Source organism: Piliocolobus tephrosceles, chromosome 10 (genome assembly GCF_002776525.5).
Source record: "Piliocolobus tephrosceles isolate RC106 chromosome 10, ASM277652v3, whole genome shotgun sequence".
NCBI classification, from domain to species: Eukaryota; Metazoa; Chordata; class Mammalia; order Primates; family Cercopithecidae; genus Piliocolobus; species Piliocolobus tephrosceles.
In genome coordinates, this window is record NC_045443.1 from 41,235,590 (window position 1) to 41,250,359 (window position 14,770).

At 35.1% G+C, this 14,770-nt stretch overlaps 1 protein-coding gene across 4 annotated transcripts in view; it reads left to right on the forward strand.

Annotated features, from left to right (window-relative positions):
• Window positions 1-14,770, forward strand: part of TMEM117 (transmembrane protein 117) — a 562,924-nt gene that overhangs the window by 454,934 nt on the left and 93,220 nt on the right. The window lies entirely within an intron of this gene.

Sequence of the window (14,770 nt, forward strand, 5' to 3'; positions counted from 1 at the left end):
CATCTCCTAATGGCTTTGCAGTCTACTAGGTATTTTTTTTCCTATTTTTTATTCTACACCCCAAAACTATGAAATGCAGAGAAACTAAAATGGTTCTTCCTAACCAAGATTAACTATGTTCTATACCAATAAGCTACTTTTAAGCGCCTCTCAGTAAACTAACATCCTTCAGATATATGTAGAGGAATTCAAGCCACTACAATAAATACAATTATTTCAGTCATCACTTTTTATATAGAGATTGCCAATGTGCAGGGTCCAACATAGTTGCAGTGGCTGGGCACTGCAGAACTCCAGGGGACATTGTTATTACATAGATTAGGATGCTGGGACACTGTTCACATACATTACAACCTGAATGATCAAATGCTGCAACCCAGAGGTATCTTTTTCAGCCACCTCTTTTATGGCCTGTCAAGAACAAGTGTTGCCAAGTTGTTTCTTTCTTTTTATTTTGTTTACACTTTTGAGGTGCTGCTGTGCTCAGGGTTCTTTTCTTATTGAAGTAATAGAGATATACAAAGATAAGTAACACGTAAAAGTGTATTTTAATGGACAACATTAGAGTCTAGTAATTTCCTTTACAGACTCCAGATCTCAATGGAGCCACAAACAGGATAAGTTCATAACTTCATCTCCATTCTCAAGGATGCTATCTTAACAAATGTGTTCAGGTTGGCCAAAAATCAGCAGCAGCATTTACTTACTGAAAGCCATATGGAAAAGCTGTACTGTTTCACTAGGTCACTTGGCAAACATTACCTTTGTGCTCCCTTGACGTTTCCTCATCTCAAGAGTGGGAAACCACAAGGGAACCAAATCACTTCCTTCCCCACTTCCTAAACAGCAATGTTGACCTCATCAGCTGGGCCTCAGGGTTCTGTAAACCCACATATTTCAGGATAAACTGGCTTGAGTACATGAGTGGTGATTGCTTTTCTTACAGAATTGCAGTGGCAATATTGATCATTAAAACAAGCAAAATGAAAAGTGTTGGCATTCTTTCAGGGCCATCTGTGACTTCAATGTGCTGGTACTTAGTGTTCACAGGCAACTGAATGTTTGAACTGATTCTTGGTTTTGCAGTGAAAAATGAAGGAAAGCATTCTTCTGCTTTTTGCCTGTTTTATTTTTTTTCTCATAGACAACATGGTTAGAAATTAGGACATTTAATGGTTTTAAATTCCATTGTAATGCCACATTTTGTTTCATGTATTTTGCATTTTCATATGTGAGACTATATCATAATTTAATTGTAAAATTAAGTTTGCTATCCCACTTCATGCATTCTTTTATTGTAGTGTTAACTTTAAACATTTCCATTTTAATAAGATTCACAGACTTTTATTTTTCTGTAAGAAACAGATGCATTATTTGGCTTTTTTTGGTTGCACTCCAACATTTTAACATTAGTATTGTAAAAAGAAATAAAAGTTATTTTTATTTCCCTTAAGATTTCATAGTAACTGTGCAGCATGAACATAAGGAATATGATATTCATGACTGGAATCAAAGATTATAAACATTTAGAACATGAATAATAGTTAATGTATTAAAACACATAAAACATATTTATTATGTCGAATCACATGAAGTTTCTATTTTTGATAGAAAAAAATCATCAAATTTTGCCAATCAGCTTACATTAGGTAATTCTGCACATTTTTGCTACCAGTGTAATGAAAATTAAATTGCATGATAGTTAACCACCATAAATGAGTAGCCCTTTGTGGGTTATCTAAACCTAATGCCGCTTCTTCTCTCTTTTGATTTAATGACTGCTTTCAGGCTGACTACTCAAGAAGTCTATCTTAAGTGGTAATGAATGAAAGAAAACAATATCCATAAATTTAGATACCTAAAGTAAAAGTTCCGTATTTTAGAAAACCCAGGAGTTAGAATAAAGGAGCAGTTAAGACTATGAATTAAACCTTGTTTTGGGAGATTATCTGGATTTATTTACATGTGCTACTATGTCTCTAATCCCATATAGAGTAAACAATTGAGTAGGCTCTAAAATGGATGTTTCCAACAAATGGTATCAAGATGATATTATATTTTTGAGAATTTCTGCAGATTTTTAGCTGAACAGAAAAAGTGGTCTATTATAAAACTTGAACTCTACTACAAAGCAAATCCTTAGTGTCAGTAGATATAAATGCTTATCAGTTCTGTAACTGGCAGCCTCTGTGACACAAGCAGGTGGCCTAACCTCTATGGAAGCAGTTTATTTGTTCACTTTACCGACATCTTAGTGCACATATGCATTCACACTTCTTTAGCAACAACTCTGTGATTCTCAGGAGCCCACCCCAGAGGTTAGGAACCGTTGGGTTATAAAAGCTCTGTTAACCCTTCTTAGTTTCACATGCTAATTTCTGTTAACGTAAGAGGTATTAGCAACAATTGAGGAAAAGGAAATAGACTAACTGGAAATATGGAATCATGATAATGAAGATTCCAACCACTCAAACTGATAATTATGTATGAGTTCTTTCCATTTGACTAGTGGCCAGAAACCAGAGAGGGTAGAATTGATGAGCCAGTGTGTCATGTTGGCAGTGGCTGCAGCCTGAAAGGAAAATAATCCAGATAATTGTTTAATTGGATACTACTTGAAAAGAGAAATTGAAACCCCCCAAGAAGTATGGTCCAGATTAAACACCTTTTCCACCATATTGGTTAAATAAAAACCCAAGAATGGTGCATTGATGGCCAACATCCATGAAGTTCCATTTTCACTGCCATGAAATTTTTTTTAACTGTTCCCTGCCAGTCCTTGACAGTCTCTGTCAGCTTTACTTTTCAATGTTAAGTACTTCTGGATGATGATTTTACAATAGTATACTTATAATGAAAAATGAAAAGGAACGAAATCCTAGCTACAAACATAATAACAGGAGGGTAATATTCAAGTGCTTCCTATGAGAGGCATTGCAGTGCAGTGCTTATGACAAAAACTGTCATGAGTCAGCCTGGACTTGAACCATCTTACATCATTTCTATCTTATATGTTATATAATTTATAAAGTATGTGTTATAAGTTCGGTTTAGTTATTGAAACTTTCTGTGATTCAGTTTCAGTACTTTTAAATTGGGTGGGATGGTATTGGGGTAGTAGTAAGCATTACATAAGTTAATTTGCGGTTAGTTTGTATAAAGACCTTATACCAGTGCTTGGCTTAAGTGCCATATGTCTGAAACAGTAATTGGTATTATTACTATTTCCTTCATGACAGTTTTACAGAAAAGTGACTCTTTATATAACCCAACTAACTGAGCTCTGGCTCTTTCAAACTAATGGTTTTGGCTAAATTATCGTAGCATGGTAAAGTCTATCAATTTTACAAGAAGTGGCTCAGAGAAACAAATGGCATGCAATACATTTGCATCTGCAGTTATATCTACATAAGGCACTGAGCATAATTTTGGAGGTGATATGACCAATTAAAGTATTTTGCTCCCTCTTTTCTTTTTTCCATTCTCTTGAGAATTTATTTTTAGGTCTTTTTCTCTGAGCTGTATGCATTCATATTTAATGATTTCCATTTTTATTCCTTTTGGAGAATTAAATATTAAATATCAGACAGAATGCCTCCTTTAATTTCCCTTTGGAGTAATAAGATGTTACCAGTAACTGTTTCCTGCGATCTGTAGCAATACCCTTTGTCAAAATGGAAGTACATTATAAAGCCGGAAAACCACTTATCAAGAGCTCTTAGAACGAATATTTTATTTTGTATAAATATATCAAATAATGAAAACATCCAAGAGGTGAATTGGTGCTGATTTGGCCTCAGGAATCTCTCACACAAAATGTTATGATAAATTCTAATTACCAAAGTACTTATCAAATTATAAAAAAAGTTTTAATTACTAATTTTAATTACTTTATTCACAATGAGATTATTAGCATGAATAAGAATTGCTCCCTTTTTCAGCTTTATTGAGGTATAATTAACAAAATTGCATATGTTTAAAGTACAGAACATGATTTGATATACCTATGCATATATCAACACAATCAAATTAATGAACATATTCATCATACATAGTTACCATTGTGTGTATATGTATGTATGCATGTGGTGAAGACACTCAATACCTACCTTGCTAGTGAATTTCAAATAAAACTTCAGTATTATTAATTATAGTCACCCATGCTGGACATTAGATCCTCAGAACCTATTCGTTTTATAACTGAAAGTTTGTACACTTCAAACAACATCTCCCAGTTTTCCCCACTCTTAATCCTTGATAACTGTTCTTCTAGTCTTTGCTTCTATGAGTTCTACTTTTTCAGATATCACATATAAGTGATACCATACAGTATGGGTCTTTCTATATCTGGCTTATTTCATTTAGCATAATGTTCTTCAGGTACATCCATGTTGTTGAAAATGGAAGGATTTCGTCTCTTTTAAGGCTGAATGCTATACCATTGTGTGTGTGTGTGTGTGTCTGTGTGTGTGTCTGTGTATGTGTGTGTAACATTTTCTTTCTTCATTCATCCATTAACAGGTACTTAGGTTGTTCTACATCTTGTCTATTGTGAATAATGATGATATGAACAAGAGAGTGCAGATATCTAATCAAGATATTGACTTAACTGCCTTTAGATATATATTCAGAAGTGGAATTGCTGGATTGTATAGTAGTTCTATTTTTTTATTTTTTGAAGAACCTCCTTACTGTTTGCATACTTGCTGAATCAATTTGCATTCCCATTCCCACTAACAATGTAAAAGGGATCTGTTTTTCTTTTCTTTTCTTTTTCTTTCTTTCTTTTTTTTTTTTTTTTTTTTTGAGATGGAGTCTCACTCTGTTGCCTAGGCTGGAGGGCAGTGGCACAATCTCAGCTCACTGCAACCTCCGCCTCTTGGGTTGAAGTGATTTTCCTGCCTCAGCCTCCTGAGTAGCTGGGATTGCAGGTGCCCATCACCATGCCCAGCTAATTTTTTGTAGTTTTAATGGAGACAGGGTTTCACTATGACCAGGATGGTCTCGAACTCCTTCATGATCCACCTGCCTCAGCCTCCCAAAGTGCTGTGATTACAGCCACTGCGCCCAGCCTAGGGATCCCTTTTCTTAACACCATCACCAACACTTGTTACCCCTTGTCTTTTTGATAATAGCCATTCTAACAGTGATATGTCACTGTAGTTTTAATTTGCATTTCCCAGATGATTAGTGAGATAAAGCACCTTTTCATACACCTGTTGGGCATTTGTATGTTTTCTTTGGAAGAATGTTTATTGACATCCCTTGCCCATTTTCTAACCAGGTTATTTCATTTTTTGCTATTAACTTGTATGAGTTCCTTATATATTTTTAATATTAACCCCTTGTCAGATTGTTTCTTTTGCAGTGCATAAGTTTCTTACTTTGATGTTATCCCATTTGCTTATTTTTTATTTTTTGCCTCTGCTTTTGGCGTCATATCCAAAAAAAAAAAATCATTGCCAATACGAATGTCAAGGAGCTTTTCCCCTGTTTTCTTGTAAGAGTTTTATGTTTTCAGGCCTTACATTTAAGTCTTTAATCCATTTTGAGTTAATATTTGTGTATGATGTAGCAGTCTGATTTCTCTCTTTTGCATATGGATATTCATTTATCACAATGCCATTCTGTTTGTATTCTTAGTGCTTTTGTCAAAGATTAGTTGACTGTCTATGTATGGGTTTATTTCTGGCTCTCAATTCTATTGGTCTATGTATCTCTTTTTTTTATGCCAGTAGCATAAAATGCTAATGATTACTATAGCTTTGTAACATAATTTGAAATCAGAAGGTGTGATGCCTCCAGTTTTGTTCTTTTTTATTTTTTAAGGACAAATGTCTCTCTCTGTCACTGGAGCTGCAGTGCAATGGCTTAGTCATAGCTCACTGCAAACTCAAACTCCTGGACTCAAACTATCTTCCCACCTCAGCTTCTGGAGTTGCTGGGGCTATAAGCATGCACCATCATACCCAGCTAGTTATTAATTTTTTAATATAAAAACGAGATCTCACTATGTTACCAGGGTGGTCTGGAACTTCCAGTCTCAAGAGATCCTCCTACCTTGGTCTCCCAAAACACTGATATTATAGGCATGAGCTACTGTGCCTGGCCCTGCTCTACTTTTCCAAGATTCATTTGGCTATTCACCATCTTCTATAGTTTTATATTAATTTTAAAAAAGTTTTTCTGATTTCTTTGAAAGAATGACATTGGAATTTTTATAGGGATTACATTGAATCTGAAGATTTGTTTAGGTAATATGGACATTTTAACAGTATTAAGTATTCCCATCTCTGAAGATAGAAGTATTCCATTTATTTGTCTCTTCTTCAGTTTCTTTCATTAACATCTTACAATTTTCAGTGTACAGATCTTTTACCTCTGGTTAAATTTATTCCCAAGAATTTTATTCTTTGTTATTCTTTTGTAAATGAGATTGTTTTGATTCTCTTTTAGATGATTTATTATTAGTATGTAGAAACACAGCTAACTTGTGTATGTTGATTTTTTGTCCTGCAACTTTACTCAATTTATTTATTAGTTCTAACAGTTTTGTTTTGTTTTGTTTTTTTGTGGAGTCTTTAGGGTTTCCTGTATGTAAGATCATGTTATCTGCAATCAGAAACAGTTTAACTTTTTCCCTTCTGAATTGGATATCTTTTATTTCATTTTCTTGTCTAATTGCTCTGACTAAACTTTCAGTACCATGTTAAATAGAAATGATGAGAGTGGGCATCTTTTCTTCTTCCTGATCTTACAGTAAAAGCTTTCATCTTTTCACTGTTAAGTACGATGTTGGTTGTGAGGTTGTTATATATAGCCTTAGTTCCGTTGAGGTACATTTATTCTATACCTAATTAGTTGAGAGTTTTTATCATGGAATAATGTTGAATTTTATCAAATGCTTTCTCTGCATTTGAGATGATCATATGATTTGTATCCTTTATTCTCTTAATGTGATGCATCACATTTTTTGATTTGCATAAGCTAACATATCCTTGCTTCCCAAGGATAAATGTCATTTGATCTTGGTATTCCTTTAAAGTGCTATTAATGTGGTTTGATAACATTTTCTTAAAAATGTTTGCATTTATATTCATTAGGAATATTGACCTATAGTTTTCTTTTTTTTATAGTATCCGTATCTGGCTTTAGTATCAGAATAATGCTAGCTTCTTAAAATGAGTTTGGAGGTATCCTCTCCTTCTGAATTTTTAGAAGAATTTGAGAATGATTGATAATAATTCCTCTTTAAATCTCTGATATAATTCATTTGTGAAGCTATCAGGTTTTGGACTTTTCTTTAGAGGTTTTTGATTACTGATTCAATCACTTACTCATGATCAGTCTGTTCAGGTTTTCTGCTTCTTCATTGTTCAGTCTTGGTAACTTGTATGTTTCTAGGAATTTATCCTTATTACAGGTTATCCAATTTGTTGGAATATTATTATCCAGAGTAGTCTCTTATGACCCTTTGTATTTCTGTGGTATCAGTTCTAATGTCTTCCCTTTTATTTATATTTTTATTTGAGTCCCTTCTTTTTTCTTGGTTGTTATGGCTAAAAATTTATCAATTTTGTTTATGTTTTCAAAAAACCACGTTTTGGCTTTGTTGGTATTTCATTGTTTTTTTAGTCTCTATTTGATTTATTTTTGCTCTGATCTTTGTTACATCCTATCTTCCACTAACTTTGGCATTAGTTTGTTCTTCTTTTCCTAGTTCCTTGAGGTGTAAAATTTAGTGTTTTATTTGGAATCTTTCTTTATTCTTATTATAGGCAGTTATTATTATAAACTTCCCTCTTAGAACTGTATTTGCTGCATCTTATCAGTTTGGGTATGTTCCGTTTTTATTTTTTGTTGTATCAAGATACTTTTGATTTCCCTTTTGACCCATTGGTTGTTCAGGTAGCATGTTGTTTAATTTTCATATGCTTGTGAATTTTACAAAATCTTCCTGTTATTGATTCTAGTTTCATACCATTGTGGTCAGAAAGGATACTTGAGATGATTTCAATCTTTTAAAAATTTTTAAGCTCTGTTTTATGGTTTAACATATGATCTTATCCTGAAGAATGTTCCATGTCTGCTGGAGAAGAGGGTTCATTTTGCTGCTTCAGATGGAATGTTTTGAATATATTTGTTAGTCATTTGGTATATGGTGTTATTCAAGTCCATTGTTTCGTTGTTGATTTTGATCTGTGTGATCTATTCATTGTTGCAAATAGAAATTGAAGTCCCCTATTATTATTGTATTGCTGTCTCTTGTTTTCAGTTCTGTTAGTAGTTGCCTTGTATGTTTAGATGCCCTGGTACTGGATACATATATATTCAAAATTGTTACATTCTCTTTATATATTGACCTTTTTTATTATATAATGACCATCTTTGTTTCTTGTAACAGATTTTGACTGAAAGTCCATTCTGTCTAATTTAAATATATCCACCCCTGCTGTCTTTTGGTTACTATTTGATTAGAATATCTTTTCCCATTCCTGCATTTCAGCTTATGAGTGTCCTTAAGACTAAACTGATGATGATCTTATAGGAAGCATATAATGGACTCTTGTTTTTGCTTTTTGAATCTATTCAGTCACTCTGCATTTTAAGATGAAAGAATATAATCCATTTATATTTAAACTAATTATTGATAGGTAAAGACTTATGACTTCCACTTTTTAAAATGTTTTGCTATTCTTCTGTTCTTTTCCTTGTCTCCTGCTGTATTCCTTTGTATTTTGATGATTTTCTAAAATCCTATATTTTAATTCCTTTCTTTTTGTCTTTTGTGTATCTACTAGAGGTTTTTTCTTTGTGGTTACAATGAGGCTTGCATAAATGATCTTATAACATTCCATTTTAAGTTGATAAGAACTTGACTTCAGTTGCATACAAACATGCTACACTTTTACTCACCAGTCAACATTTTATGCTATTGATGTCACACTCTGCATCTCTTTAGACTGTATATCTTTAACAAATTAGTGTATCTATAGTTATTTTAATACTTTTTTTATGCTTTAAGTTCTAGGGTACATGTGCACAACGTGCAGGTTTGTTCCATATATATACCTGTGCCATGTTGGTGTGCTGCACCCATTAACTCGTCATTTACATTAGGTATATCTCCTGATGCTATCTCTCCCCCCTCCCCCACCCCACTTTACTCTAAAGTTACAAGTGGTTTATATACAACTATTGCAATATTCTGAACTTGACTATATTTTTAACTCTACTAGTGAATTTTATATATTCAGATATTTTTATTTTGTCAATTAGCATCTTTTCAGTTCAATTTAGCATTAGTTTCTACCTTTAGCATTCTTTTAAAAGTCAGATCTAGTGGCAATGAATTCCCTTAGCCTCAGCTTCTGTGGAAAACTCCTTCTCTCTCCTACGTTTCTGAAAGACAGCCTTGTTGGATATAGTATTCTATTTTAACTCTTCGTTTCCTCAACACTTTGAATATATCATTCCACTCTCTCTTGATTTTCAAGGTTTTTTATTGAGATGTTCAGCAATAGTTTTATCAGGGTATCCTTCTTTGTGATGAGTCTCTTTTCTGTTGGTGCTTTAAAGTTTCCCTCTTTGTTTAAGACTTTTGTCAATTTGATCATAAAGTATTCCCTCTCTATCTGTGAGGAATACATTCTAAGATCCCCAGTGGATGCCTGAAACTGTGGATAGTACTGAATCCAATTGCCATCAGTTGGAACCTGTTTCTCTTCATGTCTTCTACAAATAAATTTAATGCCTTTTCCATCTTTGCTTATCACACATTGTGACCATAACTTCTGCAGTCGGAGGTGCAACAGCAAAACTAGTATGAATTTACATTTTTTCTTCTTAATTTCATGGGTAGAAGACTTGTTCTTACCATGGATCTTGGGAAACTCAGCATACCATTTTTTTCTTTCTTTGTTAAGTCAAGAGCTTTCACCTTTTCACTTGATGGCTTCTCTTTGGTATATCCAAATTGCCAGGATCACTACTCTTGTGCTTTGGAGCCATTATTAAGTAAAATAAGTATTACTTGAACACAAACTGCAATACCACAACAGTCAACCTGATAACAGATGGCTACTAAGTGACTAAATGACTGGCAGCATACTCAGTGTCAATATGCTGGAAAAAGGGATAATCCACATCCTGGACAAGAAAGAGCACGATAGAGTAAGATTTCATCACTCTGCTCAGAACAGAATGCAATTTAAAACTTGTGAATTGTTTATTTCTGGAATTTTCCATCTAGTATTTTCAAACTGTGGTTGACTGACTGTAGGTAAATGAAAGCATTGAAAGTGAAACCACAGATATAGGGGAACTACTGTAATGTGTCTCAGAAAAATATTCTCTGAATGGGTCCTTCTTTAGATTATTTGAGCTTCATGAATTTGGATGTCTATATCCCTCTGGGAAGTTTTCAGGCATTATTTCTTTAAGCCTTCTGTTTCTTTCTTTCTCTCTTCTCCTGTGACTTTCATAAATCATGTATTTATTATCTTGATGGTACCCATAGGTTAGTATTCTCTCTTTCTATATATATTGTCTTTATTTATTTTTTTGAGAGAGAGTCTTGCTCTGTCACCCAGACTGGAGTTCAGTGGTGTGATCTTGGCTCACTGCAACCTTTGCCTCATGGGTTCAAGTGATTCTCCTGCCTCAGCCTCCCAAGTAGCTGGGACTACAGGTGCAGGCCACTATGCCTGGCTGATTTTTCTTTTTTTCTTTTTTAAGAGATAGGGTTTCACTGTGTTGCCCAAGCTGGTCTCGAACTCCTGACCTCAAGCAATCCACCTGCCTTGACCTCCCAAAGTGCTGGGATTACAGGCATGAGCCACTTGGCCTAGTATACTGTCTTTACTCTTTTTTCATTGTCATTCCTGTAACTGGCTAATTTCATGTGACCTGTCTTTAAGTTTGATATTTTTTTTCTGCGTGATTAAATATGATATTATAACTCTCTTTTGAATTTTTTCAGTTCTGTTATTGTATTCTTCAATCCAGGATTTCTGGGTTTTTTTTTTTAATGGTTTCTGTTTTTTATTAACTTCTAATTTTGTTCATGCATTCTTTTTCTGATTTCATTTAGTTGTCTGTTTCCTTTTCCATCCCATTGATCTTCTTTAATATGATTGTTTTGAATTCTCTGTCAGACAGTTCATAGATCTCAATTTCTTTGGGGTTGTTACTGGCACTTAATACTTTCCTTTTATGGTGTCTTGTTTATCTGATTCTATTATCTGTGTAGCTTTGCATTTGTGTCTGCATTTGAAGGAACAAATACCTGTTCAAGTCTTTACAGATTGGCTTTGGTGGATATGGATCTTCTCCTATAGTGTTCCCAGCCTGTTAGGATTTCTTGTGGGATCACAGTTGACTGGAATTTTAACTGGGTCACATGACTTTTGCTGGTTCTTACAAGGAGCACGAGTGTATATGAATGCTGTCTGGTCTCAAGACGGATTGGACTTTGGGCAGTAGAACTGACACTAGGGCAAGGGTGTGCTTTAGATTCTACAGTTGGCTCCACAGATGGTCGACCTGTTACCAGGTATGCTATTCGATGTCTTTCTCTCCAGGTTCTTAGGAGGGCTCCCACTGGGTCACTAGGTGGATCCCTGGTCAGGCAGAACTGGTCCTGGACTATGGTTGAGAGGGGCTAGAACTGAGTTACAGGGGGTGCTTCAGGGTCCACAGCTGAGTTCAGTGATTTTAGATCACTCTCCAGGGTCACAGACAAATGTACCTCCTGCCAGGTTCTTGACTGGAAAAGATTGCCCCTGACTACAGGCGAGCAGGGCTGGAGCTGGGTCACAGGTCTACCACATGATCTATATTCAGCCTGAGGCCCATTTCTGGGAGCATGGATGAGCATGTTTTCTATAAAGTCCCTTGGTGGGCAGAACTGCTCTCAGATCACAGCTGAGAGAAGCTGGAACAAAGTTAAAGGGCTTTTTCAGCATCTACAGTGGGACCAAAGTTGGTGGGAATGCCACCAGGACATGAATGGGCGTATCTCCTGGCAGGTCCCTGTGTGGGCAGAAATGCTCTCAGACTACAGGTGAGAATGGCTAGAGCTGAATTACAGGGCCTCTTTAGGGTCCACAGCTGGGGCTGAGATCAGCAGGTCTGTTGTACAAAGTGCATGTGGGCATGACTCCTCCCTCATTCCTTGGTGGATGATTCTGGTGGCAGGATGAAGGCCAAATGGAGCTGTAGCCAAGTTCATAGGGGGATGAGGCTGTTTCTGGGTCTGTATCCAGGACCACTGTCCATAAGCCTGGGGACTGGGTACAGGCCTGCCCTCTCAGACAGCCCTGATCAGTCTTGGACTTCGTATCTGAATCCTAAAGCTAGAAAAAGGCACTTTTGTCCATAAATAGCTGCCAAATTATTGTTCTGTGGGAGGATATGAGTAAGGATCTCCTAGTCTGCTATCTTGCTGACTCCTAGAATAGTTCCTTTATAAATATTGTAATAGATGAGGTTTCAATTGCTCAGCAGACACTTATTCCAAACTCCTAGACTTTCACACCTAAAAATGTGCCTCTGAATAAATATTTAATTTTACAGTATCAGTTTACATTTTTAGACCTATGAAGTAACATTAGAGTATTAATTCTTCTTAATCAACTGTCTTTACTAAAGGAAGTTCCAGGTGAAAATGCAGTAATGATATTAAAAATATCACAGAGCCTGTGGACTACAGGCTCTGAACAACAGATTACATACTGGCGATAGAACTAGAGTGAGGTACTAGAGTACCCTTGTTTCACCAGAGGTTAACCAGGCAGTGCTGGATAACAGGGAGGTGAGACACTCTGTGAAGGAGGTTGGGGAGGCAAAGAAAGTGGGACATGAGAAAATTGGGGCCCCAACTACTTACCAACCTATACAGCCATATGAGTGCATCCTGTAAAGTGTATATATTTGTAGCATCCTTGTGGGAAATGCACTTGAAAAACCAAGAATGATGAGAAAATAGCCTTATTACCCAAAAAACTTTGAATAATAATCAATATTTATTCTTCATTGAGGTTGTTATAGTCCTTCTTGAAAAGAGAAATTGTGGTGATTTCATTCAGAGTTGTTTGAGGTTTCTCAAGCTCAAGAAAACAAAATAAAAAACACATAGACTTAACCTGGAGAAAATTTTGCTTAAGTCCCACTATTCTTATTATATAATACTTGCAATTTCTATGCAATTTCTATCTATTGAGTTATAATAATTAGTTAGAACTTCTCCCATACTTATTTAATTCCTTTGAATTTCTGTGGTCAGAGTTACTCTATACCATAGCAGGAGACAGTCTGTACTTTTTATTTTAGAGGTCATGAGTCAAATTCTTTTGAAAGTTTGCAATTTTAATAAAATAATGAGTTTTAATAGGAATGTTTATTTTCTAAAATTTTGGAAAATAATATATCTTTCCATTCATGAGGAGAAAAAATATAAGAAACATTTCTTTATATCCATTGTATCAAAGTATAACTTGCTTCAAATAAGAAATTATGAAAAGGAAAACCAAATTTTTGGTTTAAGGGTTTATACTATGTACAATTGAGAAGAGAATTCTATGAAGATTCATATTATTTTTTATGAATTTCAATTATTATAAGACATTAGAGGGCAAAAACAGTTTTGTTAATTGCCAAAATGGGTATGTGTTCTACAATGTTATTTCACCTCTATGTTTTTTCTTCTGTTTTCCTTTATTTCCTTTTTCTTTCTTGCATTTTTATCTGATTAAGTTAATTTCAAATAATTGGTTTTTTTCTTCTTATAATTCTAAACAATATCTAGCCATCAATGTAGCCCTGAAAAGCACAGGCTTGACTACATTATGGACAATTCTCTGGCAGATTAAATTTTCATCACACGCATTTCAGATCTACTTTAAAAGTCAGCATTAAAGACTAATTTGAGTAATTTTCTGATTTTTAAAAATGCTTTATTTTCAACTAAGCCTCATTGAACTCCATCTGTGTATACTTATGCAAGATTTTATGGGGGCTAAAAAGATAGATAAGAGAAAATGTCAGGCTCCTAGTATCTTATAGCAGGGAGTAGGTGCTCTGACATGGAGAGAGGTCACTGGACCACAAGCCATGGATGATATATGTCCTATGAGAACAAGCTACATTATTGGCTTTTAGAGGTGGTCCCTGTATGGAGCTTATCAAGTCTTGGAGATGGTGATGAGTCTGGTGTAACTATCCCTCCCTTTTGTAGAAGGATAATGGAATCCAAAGATTTCCTCACCCATTCACTGTCTGCCTTATCTTCTTACATTGCATGTCCACTATGCTTGGTAAACAATGTACAGGTTTACTAAGAGCTACACACAGTGTTTTCTTGGGACACTTACTGCACTAACCAAAGTCATTTTTAAAATTGTTGTTAATTATTTGTTCCATAATTATTATCTTAATGTTCTTTAGGGAAAATCTTGGAAGACATGCTATTATAATTTTTCCTAATTGCTTTTCAAAGAAGGCATTTAATTCTTTTTTTTTTTTTTTTTTTTTTTTTTTTTTTGAGATGGAATCTCTCTCTGTCACACAGACTGGAGCACAGTGGCGCAATCTGGGCTCACTACAACCTCCATCTCCCAGGTTCAAGCGATTCTCCAGCCTCAGCCTCCCAAGTAGCTGGGACTACAGGTGCACACCACTCCATTTGGCTAATTTTTTTTGTATTTTTAGTAGAGACAGGGCTTCACCATGTTGGCCAGGCTGGTCTCGAACTCCTGACCTCAGGTGATCT